The sequence below is a fragment of the Phragmites australis genome, chromosome 2 (genome assembly GCF_958298935.1).
Source record: "Phragmites australis chromosome 2, lpPhrAust1.1, whole genome shotgun sequence".
In the NCBI taxonomy this organism is placed as follows: Eukaryota; Viridiplantae; Streptophyta; class Magnoliopsida; order Poales; family Poaceae; genus Phragmites; species Phragmites australis.
In genome coordinates, this window is record NC_084922.1 from 12,627,373 (window position 1) to 12,649,719 (window position 22,347).

The 22,347-nt window shown below is 44.6% G+C and overlaps 1 long non-coding RNA gene across 1 annotated transcript; it reads left to right on the plus strand.

Annotated features, from left to right (window-relative positions):
* Positions 1 to 17,478: 17,478 nt before the first annotated feature.
* Positions 17,479 to 19,321, plus strand: LOC133909868 (uncharacterized). Its single transcript, XR_009908447.1, has 3 exons — positions 17,479 to 17,817; positions 18,745 to 19,032; positions 19,110 to 19,321. It is a non-coding gene; the product is annotated as an uncharacterized LOC133909868 (long non-coding RNA).
* The last annotated feature ends 3,026 nt before the right edge of the window (positions 19,322 to 22,347 follow it).

Below are 22,347 nucleotides of genomic sequence, written 5' to 3' on the forward strand. Positions count from 1 at the left end.
CTCCCTACCGAGAAAAGGTAAAATATGGCTTTTGAAAAGCACTCGGTGATTCTACTCATAATCTGCTTCTTCTATATCTTCGTTATCCTCAGCATCTCTTTATGCCACTAAAAAAAAGAGAAGACTTGATATCATTTGCCTTTTGAATGCATACTATAGAAGAGGGGCAGTTTTGCCATTAGGGTCTTCCCGAATGGAAGATTACCCTCTGATATTAACTAGAAAAAAAATGCACTATCAAATATCGACTAGAGAAGTGGCGGCGATAGAATCACAACAATACGATCCATTAAGGCAGTAGGACTTGACTTGGGAGGGGAAGTCTTTGAAATTTCTAAGTGATGACCACTACATCCTCTGAAGAAGATGGTATATTCACCGCAAACAGATCCGTTATCTACTTGTGTTCTTCATGTTTAGTATTTTGCTGTTTTTATTATCAAGTATACTAGAGATATATGTCTAGCCCTATTACATGCATGTCAAGAATATACTATTGTATATAATTATGTTCAAGGTTCATCTACAGATTATATTAAACATGGAAATCCTGATTTTCTAACACCAACATCCATCGAGTAGTAGAAAGTGGAGTGCCATACACTTGCACAGGTCCGCACGTTCAAGCTCCCTGGGCAGGTAGGGTGGCCAGCTAGTGGCCATGGAGTTGGACAGTAGGTGCGGAGGACGAGCCGGTGGTACGTTCGCCCTGTTGGGTTTGGCGTCGTACGTGTACGGTAGTTAGTTGAGCACGGTTCCAGGTTCGTGGGATAGCGCAACTCCTGCTGGTATTAGAGTGAGCCGTTTCAGTCGGCACGTTTACATGTAACTGAGTTAGTTCGCAAGTTGAATAAGAGAAGAAATAGAAAAGCTGCAAGCAAGTTGAGCAGCACAAAAGTACCTGTGAGTTCATCTTCTTCCCGTCTGCGTGTGTCCAAGGAAAGAGAGCGTACGTAGTGTCCACTTTCGCGTCTGTTAGTAGTTCTTAGGCATTGATCGATCCAATGCAACACGCCCGAGTGGGACGACGCCGTCCAGCTCGCAGCTGGGGCGGTGTTCCATGGACGCGCCACATGGTGCGCTCGCTGAACGAGTTCGCGCCCAGCAAGCACAGGGCTCCGCGGCGGCGAGCAGCAGCCGGCACGCGTGGTCATCCGGGAGGCGTTGGGGAAGGCGCTGGTGGGCTACTACCGTCTTGCTAGGCGGCTCGTAGAGTCGCAGATGGGCCCGACGGGCCGTGCATCGGCGAGGGTGCGTGGTTCGTGGAGGCCGTTGTCGGGTGCAGCCTAGAGGACGTCGGGCGCTCGACATTCAGCATGCAGGTGACAGTAGGGTTGAAAACGGTAACGGAAATTTCCGATTTACCGGGGGTCATTTTCGAAAACTACCGACCGTATTTTTCGAAATCGGTAATTTTCGGAATCGGTATCGGTATCGGTAAAATGTCTCGGAAACGGCAACGGAATCGGTTTGAGACACTTCCGACCGTTTAGTCGGTTTTCCGATTTTTTTCGGAAAAAATCGAAAAGGCTTTCGGTATTTACCGAAATTTATCAGCCCACTACTGCACTGCACTTGGGCCTTCGTTTATTGGATCCGGCGTGTACTAATGGGCTCACGGCCGAACCCTAACGCGGTCACGCCACGCGCACGCACAGCCCACAGGTACTCCTCAGTCCTCAGGGCTCAGTCCGCACGGCACCGGCGCCGCAACTCCTCAGTCTCCGCACTGGCGCCGCACTCCGTTCGCAGCTCTGAGCCGCCGCCGTCACGCTCACGCAGAAAGCCAACGTGAGCCGCCGCTTCGCCGACTAGCTCCGCACCGCCCGGCTCCTGGCGCATCCGCACGCCCGGGACATCCGCTCGCCCGGAGCATCCGCTCGCCCGGCGCATCTGGCTGCTCCGGCCGCCCGGCGCATCAGGCTGCTCCGGCCGCCCGGCGCTTCTTCTCCATCCAGCCGATCCGCCCGCCCGGCGCATCTTCTGCCTCTCCATCTGGCTGCTCTGCTCGCCCAAGTCGGCTGCTCTGCCTGCCCGAGTCTCCCGACGCATTTCTCCATCCGGCTGCTCTGCGGCTCTGCCTGCCCGGCGCGGCGCATTCGGTTGCTGCCTCTTCTCCACTCTGTGTTTGCCCCGGGCCAGTGCATCTCCTCCGCCCGTGGTGAGGTACTGAACTACTAACTACTGAGTACTTGTCACTGGTGTGGTCATGTTGCTCGGTTTGGCGGTGTGGGCGTGTGGCAGTGTCCAATGTCCATCACAGACGCATAGTGGATTCTTCATAGATGATTTTGCTATGATTTTGCTGTAAAGAGTATAGTTAGTTAGTTGCTGAGATATAAGATGCAGGAGGAACTGAGGAAGTATTGAATTTGATCGGAAATGGTGATTAGATCATAGGCTTAAATAGATCTTTTATTCTACTTTTTTTAGATCATAGGCTAATAGTAGCTGTGTTCATGAAAACATACTATGAGTGTTGATCTGATCCTATAGTTATTGTTTCTTCCCCATATTATAACTTGAATATTTGTATAGTCTGAAATGCGCTATGCATAATTTAGTAATCATGTTGTTCATGGAAACATACTATGAGTGTTGATCTGATCCTATAGTTGTTGTGTGTGTTTACTTAACTTGATAGTCTCTTCATTCTGAATGATTTCTTTTATTAGATGAAACCACCTACCGGAGAAGTGACTTCCCGACAGCGCACGGTCATGGATCCGCCCCCATCTCGTGATGCTACTGCCACTTCCTCTCAGAACTCGCTTATAGGTAATAATCAATTACAACCTCAATTGCAGATTCATCAACTCATACTCCATATGCTTTGCTGATTTTCAATTGTCTATCAATGGATGATAGGAACTCAGAACAAAGTGGTGTCAGCTACAAGTGCAAGTGCGAGTACAAGTGTAGTGGGTGCAAGTGCCGATAATATCATTGATGTGGACCATGAGGATGATGGACAACCTCCTTTAAAACAGCAAAAGAAGAGCACATCAGATGTATGGCAGTATTTCACCAAGTACACAGTGACAGTGGAGGAGAATGGCAAGCAGGTTGATCAGTTGTGGGCACAATGTAAGTTCAAAGGGTGTAATAACAAAACCAGCAAAGGTAGAGCTGAGAGTAATCGAGGAACCACAGGGTTTTGGAGTCATCTAAAGCATTATCACAGTATTGTTAAAGGCCAGCAACTACTCAAATCAGAAACTGATCATGAGAAAGGTATGACAGTTATTGAACCATACAAGTATGATCAAGAAGTTAGTTTGAGGAAGTTATATATTGCAATAATCATGCATGAGTATCCTTTTAACATAGTTGAACATGAATATTTTGTTGAGTTTATAAAATCCATGCGTCCTAACTTTCCTATCAAGTCTCGTATCACTGTTACGAAGGATATAATGGACCTCTATTTGCAAGAAAAGGATAAGATGTATGCTTATTTTAAAACCCTTCAATGCCGCTTGAGTGCAACTATGGATATGTGGACATCAAATCAGAACAAGGGGTATATGTGTGTGACTGTCCATTGGGTAGATGATGATTGGCGTATTCAGAAGAGGATTATCAATTTCTTCCATGTGCCAGGACGACATACTGGTGAGAATATGTCTCATACCTTAAGTTCATGTATGTTGAAATGGAACATCGAGAAGAAAATATTTTCTTTGACTCTGGACAATGCTGCTGCAAATGAAGTTGCTGTTAAGGATGTCATCTTAGGACTCAAGAAGTATTGTCCATTAATCTGTGATGGTCTCTTTTTTCATGTCAGATGTGCTAATCACATTCTTAATTTGGTTGCTAAAGATGGTATGAGTGCGATTGCATCTTCAATTCAGAATATTAGAGCATTTGTGGTGGCTGTGAAGGGTTCTCCATTGCAGTGGGAGGAGTTCCTAAAGTGTGCTACTGAGTGTGGATTGGACACAAAGTCGGGCCTCTCACTTGATGTTTCTACTAGGTGGAATTCAACGTATACCATGTTGAGGGATGCTTTATATTACAGGGCTGCTTTTGAGAGGCTCATGTCTTGTGAACGTGGCAGGTATGAGAAAATTGCTCCTTCTTCTACAGAATGGGAAAAGGCAAAATCTCTTTTACCATGCTTGAAAAAGTTCTTTGATCTCACTGAGTTATTTTCTGGTACACTATATCCAACTGCAAACTTATTTTTCAAAGGCTTCTGTGAGATTAAGTTCTTGCTAATTGATTGGTGTCATAGTGATGATCCTACTATTAGTAGCATGGCAACTTCTATGAGTTTTAAATTTGAGAAGTATTGGAAGAAGTCCAATGTTGCTCTTGCTATTGCAAGTGTTCTTGACCCTAGGTTCAAGAGGAAAATTGTAGAATTTTACTTGAGGAGGGTGTACAAAAATTCCTATCAAGATGAACTTAACAAATTTAATTGTGTTATGAGGAGCATGTATGAATGCTATGCTGCTAGTAATCCTTCATCTTTAAAGAGTAAATCACCTGCACCTTCAACAGAGTCAGATTTGTTTATGGACATGGTAGATGAGGAACTTGATAGCTACCTATATGACACACATGACCTGGATGATGATGCAAACGACTTGGATAAGTACTTGGCAGAACCACCATTAAAGGTTACCAAAGCCAATTATTATACATTTGATATTTTAGCATGGTGGAAGGGTCAGAGGGATGAGTATCCTATTCTATGGCTGCTTGCTCGTGATGTGCTTGCCATGCAAGTGTCAACGGTAGCTTCTGAATCAGCTTTTAGTGCTGGTGGCCGTGTTGTTGATCCATATCGTTCTCGTCTTGATCCTGAGATGGTACAAGCACTGATTTGCACTAAAGATTGGATAGCTGCAGCAAAAAAAGGTGACAATTTAAACTTCTACTCATGTAAAGTCTTCACATTTTTACTAATGTACATGCCTTGACATTTCAGGTTCTAAGAATGTTTCGTCATTGGTCGTTGATCTTGATATTCTTGAGGCAGTTGCTAATAATCTGATGTTTGAGGTATAAAATATAAATTGTACAACTACTTCTATTTTCTGTTCTCATTTGTGCAAAAAGACTTGCTGGAGATTAATTGAATAATTTTCCTACAAAACAACAGGACGAAGACTTAGCAAGTGATGATGATGAGCTTGAGGTTGAGCTGTAGGCCGCCAAAAAAGTGAAGAAAGAGGAAGTTTAAAAGTGATGAGTTTGTGTTGTACTGTTGTGCTTGGTCAAATAATATTTGTATGGACAAAACTTGTATGGAGACTTAGTGTTGCGCTTGTATAGAGACTTTAATCCTTGTGACGAGGTTGTGTTGTGCTTGACTGGTTGTATGGAAACTTAAATTCTTGCGCTAAATATTTGCGCTTATATGGAGATTTTTATCCTTTTGCTTGTCAATTAACAATTGTCTTATCATAAAAGATGTATCGATATATCATATACTCATGTCGATTATAGTCATGTCATGTATGACTTCATTAAATTTGTCGCATGTGATGTATAACTTGTGAGCATGTGATGTATAAATTTGTCGCATTGGTGTTTCCGTTCAGAATTGTCGATCCCCGATCGAAATCGACATATTATCGATCCGATAATATCGTTTTCGATTTTCCGATACAACCGATACCGTATTCGTTTTCGGCATTACCGCTACCGATTCCGTTTCCGAGAAAAAATACGGAAATGAAAACGGTTTTAGCGTATTCCGACCGTTTCCGACCGTTTTCAACCCTAGGTGACAGAGTTCAGTTGTAGCGGCTTCAGGTGGGGCTTATCTACAGCCACACCGTCACCGACGGCCTGGTCGCCGGCCAGCTCGTGCCTAACCCGCTGAAGCTGGGCCCAGGGCCACGTACGTACTCCCGGTTGTTCCAGTTCCGGTACCTCACCATGGGCCTAGCGTCAATAAGGTCAAGTCCCAGTTCTTGCAATCCAAGGGGAACTCTGCTCTACCTTAGACGTCGTGGTCGCCAAGGTATGCCAGGCTTGGACGCGGTCGCTGCGGCTACCTGATCCGTCGGCGCACGTGACGCTCTGCTTCTTCGCCGACGCGTCCCATGTTGTGTTAGACATGTCCTAGGCATATATGTGTGCGTGTGTATTCACACTACTATATAAAATATTATTATTATCAGTTTAAAATTGACATATTTTATTATTGTCAGTTTAAAATTGATATTACTGTCGGTTTTCAACTGGCAGTGAATTAGCAGATATAATAATGTATAATTATCACTACTAATTTATGAACTAATAGTGACAATAAGTATCACTGCTGGTTTAATCGTTGAACCAACAATAATAGTATCACTACCGGTGTAAGTCTTAAATCGATAGTGATAATCCTATTATCACTATTAGTTAATAACATGAATCAACAATGATAACTACTATCATTGTCGATTCAAGTTAAGAACCGGCAGTAATAATCTTTTCAAATGGAAAAAAATACTCTACTACGAACTCTTCAGTATAGGATCTGTCTTAAGTTTGATGTAACATCCAACTTAAGATAGATACCCCATACCAAAATATTCGAGGTAGAGTATTTTATATCTGAATTTAAAAATATAAATAGATGTTGTGAAGTTGGAGTACCAAGAGCTCTTCAGAGGTTCCACGTCAAAGAGCTCCTAATCTAGCTGCTCTGCCTCATCTGTTATGCATCTTGCACACTATTTAGACGTTCTGACTGAATTTACTACCCGAGAGAGTGACAATAGTAAGTCTAAACAAACGGTAAAAGCACAATCTTTAACACTCAAACGGAGAAGATGTGTTTTTTGCCATTCCTTTAGATCTATCTATTTCCACGACTATCTTCACACAACAATCACGCAGTGGAGATGTGGAGAGATGAGATGAGGAGACAGAGAAGGTACGTGGCCACGCATTGGCTCAGGAGACAGCGTGCTCGATGAACATCGCGAGGTGACAGTGAGAGGAGATGAGGAGATGGTGAGAGTAGACTGTGGGGAGAGGAATGAGGAGACAGGAAAGGCGCGCGTTGGCTCGGGAGATGGTGGACACGACGAAAGTTGACCTCGGCAAATGGTGGCTACGACAAGGAGCTCGTGTGAGTGATGTTGAAGCCAGGCACGAGGGGTAGAGGCGGCCGCAGTGGAGATGGTCGATGACCACCCCCCCCCCCCCACTTCGACCGCCAGTACCTCTTGAGAGTGGCTTCTGGGAGAGCTAAAATGAACGATGGGTGCAGCTAAGGGAGACATATTCAATTTATAGAAAAATTATCACTACCGGTTATAGATACAAACTAGCAGTGATAATAGTTAACACAATCAATTTGTCGTAATTATTGCTCCGTCGGTGCAGCTTACGAACCGGTAGTGATAAACATTATCACTGACGGTTTGTAATACGAACCGGCAGAGATAAACATTATCACTACTGGTTATTAAATGCATGTCTTTTTATGCTCGTATTTTTAAGAACCGACGGTGATAAATATTTATCACTACCAGTTTGGAATACGAACCGGTTGAGATAAATATTATCACTGCTGGTTATTAAAAGCACTTTTTATGTATGTCTTTTTAAAAATCATCAGTGCTAACCACTATCACTGCTGGTTCTTATTGGCACAGTCTTTTTGCGTGCCTAGAGCTTAAAAACTTCACTGTCGGTTATTTTTGAACTGGTAGTAAAGAGAGGACACGGATGACCCTTTATGTGGTAGTGTCATGTCTGTGTGCCTGCCTTCGTGGCTGTGTGTGCTCACCTAACGGGTGTTAGTTTCAGTCGAGTGAGCGAGTCTGCAGGTAGTGCGCCGAATTCAATGGCTCATGTGGGAGGTGGACAACAAATTAGGCGGTGTAATCATGCGATCGTGTACAGCCTAAATGCTATCAATAAAAGAAAAGATCAAAAAGAGGGGATCAATTTGACCCCCCAAAAAAATCTGGTGCTTGCGCGCTCTGCTCTTCTCTAAACTCTGATGGCTGAATTTATTCTTCATCGTCTGATACTCTTATGAAATTCTTCAAACAACGAGCAGGAGTGGGAGCGGGAGCGTGATTTTTTTGTCTCCAACAAGTTGCATCAGAGCCACGTTAACCATCGACAATGTCCGGTGATGGTTCCTTCTCCCCGATGTCCCCTCCTCCGACCAACATTCGCGTTGACAACAACGAGTCCGGGAGATGCACGGTTGGCGGCAACGATGGCTCGGGTGCACACGGTGCCGGCGGGAGCATGAGAGGTATGGACATCTAAATTTTCGTGCTTTGATGGAACTAGGAAAGTCTCATATGATTCATGGTATGCATATGTTAAAACATCCTGAGTAATTCTGTCGGCATTGTCTGATTGGAAAGCGAATAAGAACTCCTTTTCCTCAAGCATCTTCATACCGTGCCAAGATGCAATTGAAGTTGACTCATGGAGACCTGTGTTGTCCTATTACCTCTCAAACACCTAGTGGCAATAAGTACTTCCTTTTGGTAGTTGATAATTTCAGCAGGTATATGTGGGTTGAGCTGCTGAAGAACAAAGATGATGCCTTGAAGTTGTAAAAAAAGGTGAAAGCTTAATATGAAGGAATTGCTGGTGTGAAGCTCAGGGTTTTTCTCCCTGACCGAGGGGGTGAGTTCAACTCAATTGAATTTACCAACTACTGTGAAGGAGAAGGAATCAGGAGATGCACAACAACTCCCTACTCACCCTAGCAGAATGGAGCTATGGAGAGAAGGAATAGGACTATTGTGGAGATAGCCAGGTGTATGTTGAAGGGAAGAAATGTGACTAGTAAGTTTTGGTCTTAGGTAGTGAAGACAGTAGTATATGTCCTAAACAGATCACCCACCAAGTCATTGGAGGGCATGCCACCATATGAAGCCTTGTCGAGCAAAAAAAACCAAATGTGGAGCATCTCATGGTATTTGGCTGCTTGGCTCACATGAAGAAAATAGGGCCAGGTCAGACCAAGCTCAGTGACAGATAGCGAAAACTATGTTGTTTGGAGATGAATTAGGATCCAAAGCCTATAGAGTATAAGACCCACTGACACAAAAAAATGCATGTTACCCGAGATGTGTATTTGAAGAAGGGAAGAGTTGGCAATGGGAAGTTTCTAGTGAAAAAGGTGATCCAAATGTTTTCATTGTCAAATATCTATTTTTTGATGGGGCAGACCAGATTGATGGAGTTGTGAGTGAAGAGGAACAAACTGATCAGCAGAGGACTAGCATTGTTGGTGTGGCGGACCATATTTAGAGAAATGAAGCTGTACTGGACAATATTATGTCCATTGCTGGTTTTTAGACTCTAACTTCAAAAACCGACAACAGACCTCGGCAAGCAGTGATCAAGGGAATATTGAGTGGATTTCACCACCCACGGGTGTCTTACATGATTCTGAAGGAAATTCTATCAGTATCAAGGTTTGGAGAACATTTACTGCAGCACTACCCCTGTTCCTCCTTCTACTATGACTGACACTGAATAGGAAGATGTATGTCTAATAGCTACTGAAGAACTCTCATGTGTTGAGCAAGTTGTGGCTGAGGAAGAGTGGAGACAAGATATGGAAGAAGAAATGAGAGCCATCCAAGAAATCAAGACATGGGAGCTAGCCACACTTCCTGCTGGCTGCAAACCTATTGGCCTAAAATGGGTCTTTAAGTTGAAGAAGGATCTTGAAGGTAGCATAGTTTGACACAAGGCTAGATTGGTGGCCAGAGGATATGCCCAACGTCAAGGGGTGGACTATAATGAAGTATTTGCTCCAGTGGCTAGGATGAAATCTCTGAGGGTGCTGATTGCTTTCGCAGCACAAGATGGATGGGAGATACACCATATGGATGTAAAATCTGCTTTTCTGAATGGTGAACTCACTGAAGATGTATATGTGCAGCAGCCACCTGGATATGTCTATAGTGATCACCAGCAAGATGTCTTCAAATTGAGAAAAGCATTGGATGGACTGAATCAGGCATCACGTGCTTGGAATGCAAATTGGATACCTCACCGCTTTCACTTGGTTTTGCTCAAAGCTCAACTGACTATGTTGTCTACAGAAGGGAAGAAGCAGGTGAGGTACTGTTAATTGGTGTTTATGTTGATGATTTGGTGATCACATGGTCAAGCAGCAAGAAAATTGAAGGTTTCAAATCACAAATGAGCTCAATGTTCAAGATAAGTGACCTTGGTTTACTAAGTTTCTATCTGGGCATTGAGGTGAAGAAAGAGAAGGAAAAGATATCCCTGTGTCAAAGCAGTTATGCAAGGAAGATTATGAAAACTACAGGTATATTGTGCTGCAACCCCTATGTGGTATCAAAGGATTCCAAGGTAGTGATCCTTCAGTTGATCCTACTGATTATAGAAGCATTGTAAGTCTTCGATACTTGGTGAATACCATACCTGATCTGGCATTTTTAGTGGAGTAGTAAGCAGATATATGGAAAACCCCACAACAATGCATAAAGCATCAGTGAAGCAAATTTTGAGGTATGTGCAAGGAACACTTAATTATGGTTGTGAAAACAGATGAAGGCCTTCTAGGGTTTAGTGATAGTGATCTAGCAAGTGATCTTGATAGCAGAAAAAGTACTGGAGGTATGGTTTTCTTCTTTGGAGGAAATTTGATCACCTGGAACTCTCAAAAGCATAAAATTGTGGCTTTGTCATCATGTGAGGCAGAGTACATAGTAGCTACAAATGCAGCTTATCAAGGACTGTGGTTATCTCGGTTCATTGTAGACCTAGTTGGAAGGAGCACTGAAGGTTTCATACTAAAGGTGGACAACTTGTTTGCAATTGAACTAAGCAAGAATCCAGTCCATCACAGCAGAAGTAAGAATATTTACACAAAGTTTAATTTCATCCGAGATTGCTTAACAGAAGGGGAATATGAAGATAGAGCATGTCAGTACTGACGGGCAGCTGGCTGACATACTGACCAAGTCCCTTGGGCGGGTGAAGTTTGTTGAGATGAGGCTACAACTATGTGTTACGGAAATTGTTCCAAGACATGCCTAAGGGGGTGATATGTTGTGTTAGACATGTCCTGGGCATATGTGTGTGTATGTGTTCATGTCTGTGTGTGTGCTTTCGTGGCTGTGTGCATGCTCACCTGATGGGCGTCAGTTTCGGTCGGGTGGCCGAGTCTGCAAGGAGTGCCCCGAATTCAGTGGCTCGCGTAGGAGGTGGGCGACAAATTCAGCCGTATAATTGTGTGATCGTGTAAAGCCTAAGTGCTCTGAATAAAAGAAAAGACCAAAAAGTGGGGATCAATTCACCCCCCCCCCCCCCAAAAAAAATCATGTGCTTGTGCGCTCTGCTCCTCTCTAAACTCTCACGGCTGAATTTACTGTTCATCGTCTGATACTCTTCTAAATTCTTCAGACAACAAGTGTGAGCGGGAGCATGATTTCGACTCCAACACTCCACCCATCTGCTTAAGGACAGCATCGGCACTGTGGGTTTATATGGCAACTACTTCTTCCCTGCGACAGTGAGCACTGAGTGCTGCGTGGTGGAGGGCATGGACATGGTCGGCGTGGTTCGTGACGCGAAGGCACAGTAGGCCACAGAGTTCGCACAGTGGGCAGTGGGAAACCCTGTCAAGATGGACCCCTATGAGCTGCAATCCACATATGAGTCTTCGTTCGTGTCGGACTGACGCAGCTAGGGTTCTTGGAGGCAGACTATGGGTGGGGCACTCCATCGCATGTGGTACCATTCAGGGCCCTCCCGTGCATACCTATCGCCCTTGTAGGCGAACCACTTGCGCCATGGACGGGGCAAGGATCACAATGCAGTGATTCGGGCTTGGGGAACAACACATGGGGATCTTTAGGGATGAGATGAAGGCGTTTGAAAAGTGATTAGTCAGCTATGCTGGACGAGCCTAGTTTTTTTAATAGCACCTCCCCACTGTGCGGCCTTCTTTGGAGGCTATATGTGCAGGACGAGAGCTCGAGACCCCGTCGGTTCGACTCGTCCCATCGAGTCTTAGCACTAGGCTCCATGCCCATCCGCTCAACGAGCCTAGTTGGTTTGTATGTAGTTTAAAATGTTGTTTGTGGTGTACTGATATGTAAAGTACTCCATATATACTACACTTTAGTGGCTATTGGGGCTGCGGGCACGTAAATTTATGATTTGGGCTGTGTTTCATTTGGCTTAGATGTGTAGTAAGACATATATGGCCATGTGAAGTATGTTTCAATCAGAATTCTCATCCTTCCTCTAAAAAAATAAAGGGGAAGAATTATCTTGTCCTCTACTAGAATGAACGATGGCCATTGGGTTTATTTGCATTTGGCTATTGTCCGTTTGCATTACCTACCACCCGTTTGCATTACTTACCACAACTAGATTATATGTGTACTCGCATAGGTCTTGTTCATCCCCCTGTTCCTTCTAATGTTCCACTTCCACCCACCGATTCCATAGGTGTGTTTGCATTGTGGGTTTGAGGATGTAGGAATGTAAAATGATTGGTGGGAGATGTTGGAACAAAAACGCTCAATTGCCCAATGGGATGAACGCTCATAGCTGAAACGGACTTGTTTCGGGCGATGAACAGTAAGATCAGGCAAGAAGATAGAGCGGGATTTTTCCAGGGTTCAACAATGAACTTCACCCCTTCATTTTTGGTTTTTTCTTTTGTTAGCCCGTAGGCACTCACGCATAGCTCCACAATTAAACACCCTCCAATTTCGTCACGCATCAACTCCATGATCCTCTTCTCACGGCCGACCAACGACTCATGCACACACGCACTAAGTCTGGACTTTCTGAACCGATGTTCTTTATTCCAGGCACACACACTCGCGTACACATACCCAAGGTAACAAATAGCATTCGTAGCAGCTGTTATAGCTCCCGCTACTGCCGTAGCGGACCTCTACCACTACCGCATCAAGGTAGCGGACCAAATATAGCGGCCTGTAACTTAGCGGCCACAATAGCAGTTAGCGAGCGCTATTGCGGGCTACAATAACAATTAGTGGGCCACTATTGCGGGCTGCAGTAGCAATTAGCCTTGCTCATCAGGTCAGCTCCAGTCTCCAGATACCGTTGATTTGCTTTGGCTTTACATCTTTGGATTTAGGACTTAGCACTTTCATTACTGAGACTTACAAGGGAAACTTGATGTTTGTTTCTTCTTTTAATTTATATACTTATATGTTCGTAACTTCGTATTGATTTGTCACCGTATGTTTTCTAGTTGCTAATTGCTATTTTACTATATTATTAAGTCAAATATCATGATCTATACTCAAAATTGTGAGTATTTTTAAAATTCTGCTATTGGAACTTATCGTCCGCAATCTGCTACCCCGACATCAATCCGCTACCACCCCGCTATTTGCTATTCATTACCTTGCACATACGCACATAGACATGATCACCGGATCGTCCATCAGAAGTACCCACATTATCTTCATAGAGAAATTCAATAGTGAAAATCTCTAGGTCACTACGTTCTGTTGTGCTCTCCCATTTCCAACACTTTTCTTCTTCAAACACCACATCTCTGCTTACAAGCACTCTCTTCTCAACTGGCTCAAACAGTTTGTATGCCTTGGATCATCCTCATACCCAAGCAAGACAGTGGGCACCGACCTGTCTGCCAGCTTCAATTGTTCAGGCGCCCCAGCTTCTTCATATGTGCAATGCAACCGAAGGTCCTCAAATGGTGCACTTTGGGCTTCCTTCTGAACAAGGCTTCATACGGGGTCTATCCTTCTAGGCACCAAGTTGGCATCCTATTGAGCACATATACTGTTGTTCTGACTGCCTCAGCCCAGAACTCCTCAGAGACTCTACCCCCTTTGAGCATACATATGGCCATTTCCACCATTGTTCGGTTTCTGCACTCAACAAAACCATTTTGTTGGGGGTGTATGGTGTTGTTGTGTACCTCCTAATTCCCTGCTCATCACAGAAGCTTGTGAACTCAACCGAATTGAATTCACCACCTCTATTAGTGCGAAATGCTTAGAGCTTCACATCTGCTACACTTTCTACATGGGCCTTTACTTTCTTGAAGAATTTCAATGCCTCTCCTTTGGCTTTCATTACTCCAATCCACATAAATCTGCTGAAATCATCAACAAATAGGCAAAAGTACATGTTTCCCCTTGATGTATCTAGCGTCATTGGACCACAAAGATCACCATGAACCAATTCTAACTCACGCTTTGCACAATATGTTGATGCTTGAGGAAATGGCTTCCTGGTCTGCTTGCCCAGCACACAGCTTTGTCAGAATTGCTCTAGGTGATCCACCTCAGGCATACCTTCCACCATCTGAAACTTCCCAATTTCTTCAATGAACGATAGTTCAAGTGCCCATACCTTTCATGTCATACCCATGCTGGATCATGGCCCTTCATCAGCAAGCAGACCGGGTTCTCTAGGCTGAGGTTCAACTTGTACATTCTGTTGTCGGACCGAGTAACGCGTGCCAATAGTCTTCGATCTTGATCAAGGATGGTCAATACTCCATCTTCAAGAGTAATCTTGCATCCTCCTTCCTCAAGTTGCCCAAGGCTAATTATATTGTTTTGAAGCTAGGGAATGTAGTATACCTCTGTCAGCGCACGATGCTCATCATTCTTGAACTGAAGGTTGATGGTGCCTTTTCCACATATTTTCACAGTAATGTCCTTGCCAAGCAACACCATCCCATTCACACTCTGGTCGAGGGACAAGAAAGTTGCTCGGCTCCTGGTCATATGATTGCTAGCGTCGTTATCCAAATACCAGACGCCCTCCTGCAAGCCGACGCCAATGCCCAGCAGCATCTCTGGGTCGACAGAGATACGCATCAGCTCGACATGCTCCACCTTAGCCAGGAGCAGCATTAGCTGATTGTCATCGCCTTTCACCAGATTGACCTCCTCACACCGCTCCCGACGAGCCTTGTGACACTCCTTCGCATGATGGCCAAATTTGTTACAATTGTAACATCTATCCTTTGATCGATCGTGTGCGGCTTCGTGCACCGCTCCATCCCGACTGACATGTCCGGACCAAGCCACCAAAGCCACCAAAGCAAGGTCTCACCACTAGCCTCTCTTTCGGTTTCTTGCCGCCATGATCATTTCGGAGCTTGAGCCACCAAGGCAAGGGTCTCCACGTACCCGTACACACTTCTTGTCGCCACTCCACACCAAGTCAGAGGGTCAACAAGCTTGTCGACGAGTCACCAAGACTCCAAGATGCCAGCGTACCACTTGGTACAAGGTTGGATCACTCCTTGATCTACTCTCTAGGCAGAAATCACCTAGCAACACTCTCTCTAGGCCTATAAGCACTAAACACTCTTTAATCTTGTGCTTAATCGCCATGGATAATCACTTTAAGCACTTTGGTGGTTTGGATGTCTTCTCAGGTATACATGAACTTCTCTGGACTCCAGCAGCATGCCACACCTTCAAATGACTAAGTAGAGTGGTATGTATAGCCTCAAACCCACGCACTAGTCATTAACCCAACGGTTTAGAAAAGTTGTTAACACTGGATGATCCGGTGAGAACACTAGTATTAACACCGAACCTTCCGGTGAGTATACTTTCACAAACTAGCCGTTGGAATCCCACTCAAGCCTCTGTGAAGACCAGACACTTTGGTGTATACTTTATCTCTATCACCGGACTATCCGGTTAGTTGATTTCAGCCAACCGAGCCAATGCAACCCTCTGTGTAAATAATACTCTGGTGTACACAGCATTCATCACCGGACCATCTGGTGCCTTGAACTTCGTTCCTTAACACTTGGCACCCTGTGTAAATTAGCCCGGTGTTAAGCCTCCGGTGTGTACAAGACATACACCAGACCTTCTAGTGTGTTGACCTTCTTTTGTCCATTTGCACTGTTCATTGTCTGGTGTGTGCAATACATTGATCACCGGACCATATGGTGCTTTGATCTTTAACTTCAATGGCTGCAACCTTCTCTGGACGAAATGCTTCTGTGTGTATCTTCTCTTATCACCGAACCTTCTAGTGAGGTCTTTAGGCCTTTCTCCACTTTGTCAAATATGATCTTATGAGTTCAACACACAGAGCACCAGACCATCTGGTGAGGTAAATCTTCCTAGGACTTCTCTAATTCAGTCTAACTTTGTCCCAGCTACGGTGACTTCTTCATATATTGCATCCATAAGACCTACTAACATATATTCTTAACAAACATGTTAGTCCCATTAACTATATTGTCATTAATCACCAAAATCACAATCATATCCTAATAGGGCTATTTTTACTATAATCTCCCTATTTTTAATGATTAATGACAATACAACCAAAGCAAGTGGCTCTCATGTTCTATCTCTATCTAGAACGTCATCTTGCCAAGAGGTCTCCCGTTCTATCTCTGTCTAGATGCTTCCTGTGTTGGCTAGATGCTTTAACTAAGGACTACAATCGTACGTCATCTTGCCGAGAGGTCTCCCGTTCTATCTCTGTCTAGATGCTTCCTGTGCTGGTTCTCATGAATGGGTGAGGTCTGGCTCCCGTGTGATTTGCCCTCCTCCTCTTCCTCGCATTGCTACGCCGCAGGGCAGCGGTGGTCACCGGGATATCCCGTCACAACCACATGCTTGCGCTGGGCCAAGGACAGAAGAAGGCAGCACACGGCCGCGATCGAGTCGGCGGAGCACGCAGACGAGCAGCAGACAGCGTAGGAGGCAAGGCTGCGTGATGCCATCATCGGCATGCCCAGGTTGTGGGACGCTATCATCGGCGCAACCTTCGACGATGGCCTCGCCTCCTGCCCCGACGGTCATTCCTATGGCGTGCCCGGAGGCTGGCACGCGTGGCACGGCCTCCGATAATGGTCGCAGCCCACCACTGCGTCGTACACGCCACGCAGGTTCATGGCACGGGACCTCATAGGGGAGGTGCTAACGCTATGAGTAGTACTTTGTGTGTGTGTCTCCCTTCCTCTGGTTCAGTGTGAGATGCCGCTGAATTTGTTTATCCTCCCGCAGCGCCAACGCCTGACACTTGCTCAACGGAATGTCTCAGCGGAGCGAGGCCATGAGGAGCAAGAGAGTTGCTGCAGCACGCCGCGCGAACCACCTCGGCTCTCTCCCTGACAAGTTCCTCCAGCACCTACTGCCATTCATATCGTCGCATGACGTCGAGCAGACCAGAGTGCTGGCGGCGCCATTCACGTACGTGGCGCACACGCTGGCCGTGGCAGCGGCAGCCATGGTGGTGTGGTGGTTGTCTGGTGCATCTAGCTCTGCAGTTGACTCACCTTCGAGGACACCAACAAGAACCTCATCTTCAACACCATGTTCTCTAGCTCTCTCTCCTAGCGGTGATAGGAGCAGGGGATGCTGCGGCAAGGTGCATCAGTGAGGCTGATCGCGGCGAGCACACAACGGTGGTGTGCGTGCTTTATGCATGTCGCTGGCTTGCGCCCAGCTCCCCACTTCCCACTGGCGTCGGGAGACGGATAGAGATGGTCTGATGGTATGGTGTAGCAGGAGGTGCCGGGGAGGATCATACTGGCATGGCCATAGGGAAGCAATGGAAGCTGTGGGTTTCAACGACAAGGAGCTAAGGCTGATGGCAATGAGGCAGGTCGGAGGGGAGGTGTGACATGGCAGAGACAGCCATCAACGCCGCGGCCGGAGACAAATCCTGGACGAGCAAGGCACTGCTCTGGTGAGTAGTACACTACTCGTTTGATGCGGTTTTAAAATGTTCTGATTGCTACACATATGCTTCTATGTTTCTATGTGCTTTTGTTCGAGTGAAATCCGGCATGAGGGCGGTTTGCAACGGACACGCACTGGTGGCCTCGCTGATCGATATACTTACATGGTATGCGAAATTTCAAACTGTGAAGAAGATACTGATAGAACATTGCTCAATTCAGCATTAGGAGCATGACATTAGGTCAGTAATTTATGTCCTTGTATCACTGTGCAAATTTTGGTTGGAGATAGTGATCCATTAGCTCATCAATCCTGAAATGACCCAACAAAGGATAACTATTGATCATTCTGGAAGTTCTATTGTCCAATTATAAGTTCTGCAAGTTCCAAAGATGCTATGCTTCAGTTGAAGATTGAAAAGCTAAAGACTACTGCTCATTGCAGAGTCAAAAACTAAGATTTCACACTTTGGTAAATTGCAGAGTTAGTAGAAATGCTTGTAGTTGTCATGATAGAGCTCTAGAAATATGAGATTCAGATATTGGGATGTGCCAGTGTGCATATCTTGTATTAAGGCAATTAGCAATTAGCATTATGCAGTGACCCCGTATGGGATCAATATTGAAAAATTCAAACCTAATTAAAATGGTAGAAAATTTTCAGACAACACCACAACTTCGTTCCAGAGGGCACTTCCATCCTCAAAGATAGAGTACAGTTCACATCTATGTGACTGCAGACTTGCTGCCCTGTCACCAATCTTGATAGAGAGAGAAGTAATGTCGATGTGTATATGTCAATGCTAATTATTTATTGATGCTTTGGGTTGGTTTTACGCCAACCTCATAGACATAAGTTACCGAGGCAAAGGGATGGAATAGAATCAATCGGTAACCTGCACGAAATACAATCTAGACAGCCCACAAAATTTTCATACCGACAAGTTCATGTGACATATCAACCCATGCCATACCTATGTCTTTATATGGCCTCCTGAAAGGGCAACTACCTTTTCTATATTAATAAATTTGATTCATATCATTAACTGATTTAATTTGTCAACATCAATGGAGTCAAATGCCTTGTTCTGTAGGATGCCCTAAAGGGATGTAATCACATGCAGCACCATAATCTCTAGTTTGGCAAAGAATAGGAGAAGTGCTTAGGCTTGACGGTTTTTGACTTGATGAAATCTGAAGGAGTGACACCAAACCGTATAACAATGATTAGGGTTGTCTTTGCTTGTAGTCATGCTAGGTTAGTGGAAGATGATTGGTACTACTTTAAGTCGATGGAGGAGCTTTTTGTCATTCAAAACGACCAAACGGGGGCCATCCAACATGTAACAAAAGCAACAGAAGCATGGCATAATTTCTAGCAGGTATTTGTATTTTCAAAAAAAACCATTTTCATATGCACTGCACTTCCAATTCTCTACTTATATTTCTTTTGTCATAGGTTCAAGCACAAGTTATGATTGAGCAAGCTGACCAACTTGTACCAATTGCTCCTATCAACATCATCCTAATCTAAAGCTAATATACTCATCTACAACTACTATGCATGAGCAGCATTTCTTCTTACATATGTATCTAAGAACAGCACTTCTATCATGTGTTGCTCTAAAGCTATTATAATCATCTGGAACTACTACTCATGAGTAGCACTTCTTATATCATGTGTTGCTCTAAAGCTATTATAAACATCTAGAACTACTACTCATGAGTAGCAGTTCTTATAATTATATATTATCTGCCATCTTTTTTTATACGTATCTATTTTAGTGATGGGTCAATATGACGCGGTAATAGCGTGCTATTTTTCTAGTATTGTTTGGTATTGTTAGTTGAGAGAGGTTTGATATCTGATATTATACTTGCAGGAAAAAAATAGACTTTCCCGATAGGGGTCAAAACTATTTCATGTTAAGTCCAAAAAATTGGGCCGTTGGGCACTTGGGCTGAAATGCTCTGCCTTCTCAGTTTGCATTTCCTCAGCACCATCCGATATGTACAGAAGAAATTTTGCACAAAGGGCTAATCGAACCGTCATAGTTTGCTCTCGTGCACAGTGGTTGAGTTTAACGACGCCTGGTGCAAGCCTGCAACTGCGGTTATAGCAGGAGGCAGGTCAAAGAAGCCCAGGCAGATAAACGCCCGGCCCAGACATAAGATATGTACGGACGGCCCAAATGATTTGGTCTCGGGCAATATATGGGAGAAATCTCGTGTAGGGAGGAGTCTAGGGGCCCAAGTGGATGGCTAGAACTTGAGACTCTCAGAAAAGAAGTGGATGCATTCTTGGGCCTGAACCATGCTGAGAATTCGAATTCAAACCACAGCACAGCACCATTTGCTCTTTTTTTTTATACTGGCCCCCTTACCCGGAACTTACGGAGACCAAATTAGGGATGTGCGACACGCAAGAATCAAACCCGGATGAGCTCGGCCACATCTTGTGCCTTGCCGCTGAGCTCCGTGCTCGTTGGCAGCACCATTTGCTCTGAGTCTGAACAAAAGAGTTAGGCAAATGTGAGCCTATGTGACTGACTGATGCTCAATATCCTTTTTACTTTCTGTTTACCGACCTGAAATCAACCTGAAATGTGAGCCTCTTTGACTGACTGATGATCAAAGACGGGTTCCGGCGGGAATTGGAGAAAGCAATTACAAGTAATTCAAATCCACATAGGAAAGTGACATGCACGACGCTTGCACAATAAAGTTTAGAGTCGTCAAATTATTGTTTTGGCTAAAGCATATGTACATGTATAGCCGTTTCATTGGCTGAAGCGTCGAACAGTATACGAGGGACCAGGGCTTGAGTTGCTCTGAAGCAACATCTGTAGTATCTTTTCTCTTGAGAGTCCATGCAACTTTTATACTTGTCCGACACAGATTGATCATCAATCGATCAGTTGCATTCATGCTTTTTGCGTCTGTTGCGCATGCCTGGTCCACACTAGCGTAGCTGAACCCATCCTGCATGCGTGGCATGTATAGAGGAGTACTAATGTACATGTACCTGTGTGAAGCAGGAAGCGATTGAGAAGGTCAGAAAGAGAGTGATGCGATGTCATCACGGATTGGGCAGGTAGGTAGTCACGCTTGCGATGCACGGAAAATTCTCGCTCTTGACTAGCAGCAGAAACTTTGGGACGACTCAAGTAACCATCATGGTTCTCTTAGTCCCACTGCTATAGTAGTTTGCATTCTCAAAAGCGGACATGCATGTCTTTAATCAGGTTAGGAATACATCCATTCCATCCACAGGAAGCAAATGAAGCAGTGAACGTGTATATAGATATGTTTGGTAGAGCTCTTTATGATTTAAATTCTCTGCGGAGAATGATTTTTCGAGGGAAGTGATTATGTGACTGAAAATGATTCTCTAGAATAAATTATAGGGAGAAAATGATTTTGTGTGAAAAATGAATCAGGAGAAGTTATTTTTTTTCAGCTCACTAGCTTCTAATTTATTTCAAAAAATCACTCATATAGATTCCACTCAGAGAGCTAAAAGCTAAAAACAACTAGCATATGTGCATGTACGAGATGAAAGGTCACCCGATGGATCCAGATGAACAGAAGACTAGCAAGGATAAGTGACACAGTTAGTTGATTACTTCACCTACGCCAATAGTACTTTCCTATTTCGGATATGTTAGCACTTAGTCATGACTCATGAGCAATTTATCATAATTCAGTCAATGCTGAGCAGTGACGGCTTAATTTGAGGTTACCCTACCGGATGACGTACTCTCAAATGCCATCCTCTTTCAGTGCCTTTGATAATTTCCAACACAATTTCCCGCTTAATCTGTGTGCGCCCCAAAAGCAACTCCAACTTTGTTGACTTATCCCAAAAGCAGAGATGAATGTGTGGCACACCAGCTAGCCGGACTGTAGCCAAGGATGATAGGGAACCGTTGTGTCTCTCCGATCCGTCTCTTGAAATCGGAGTATTAGCAACGAATTGATATTACAAATGTTAGCAACCAACTTGACATGGGAACGAAGTTGGTGGCGGCACGTTTCCGCTCTCCGCCCGTCCACTCGCATGCGAGTGCGATCGATTGGTTCCTCTGCCGGCCGTGGCTCCATGTGTACACGCGCCAAGATTTTCGTCCAAGCCAGTGGAAAATCTGACGACGCTGGAATGGACGTGCAGTTTTGCCCGTCTGAAGAACGGCGGTCATGACGGCTTTTCTCTTGAGATACAGAGCCGCTCACTCCACCGACCGAGTGAAGCACGGAGTCCGTGTCACGCCTCACGTCGAGCTCTATCGCGATCTGACCTCATGTGCAATTCGCATCTACGTACAGTGACTTGGTGAGGCGAACAGGGGACGAACAGATAGTTAGGTTTCTCTACATTAACTATTGCCAGAAATATGATTTCGTTGAATGTGGTGGTTGATTTAGTTTGATGATTTGTGTGATTACATGAGTATGTCTATATATTAGAATTATGATTATGTTTAACTAAAGTTACAGAGAAATATACTCATCGGATAGTCCGATGTGCAGAGAGTATGAAAAACCGATGTGTTCACTGGATGGTCCAGTGTTCAACTAAGATGTATATCAGACTATTTTTCAGAAGTAGTGCAAAGTAGAGTGTCTAGAGCTGTACTGCACACCAGATGGTTTAGTGTTTGAAGATGTTCACACCGGATGCTTCATCGGACCATTTG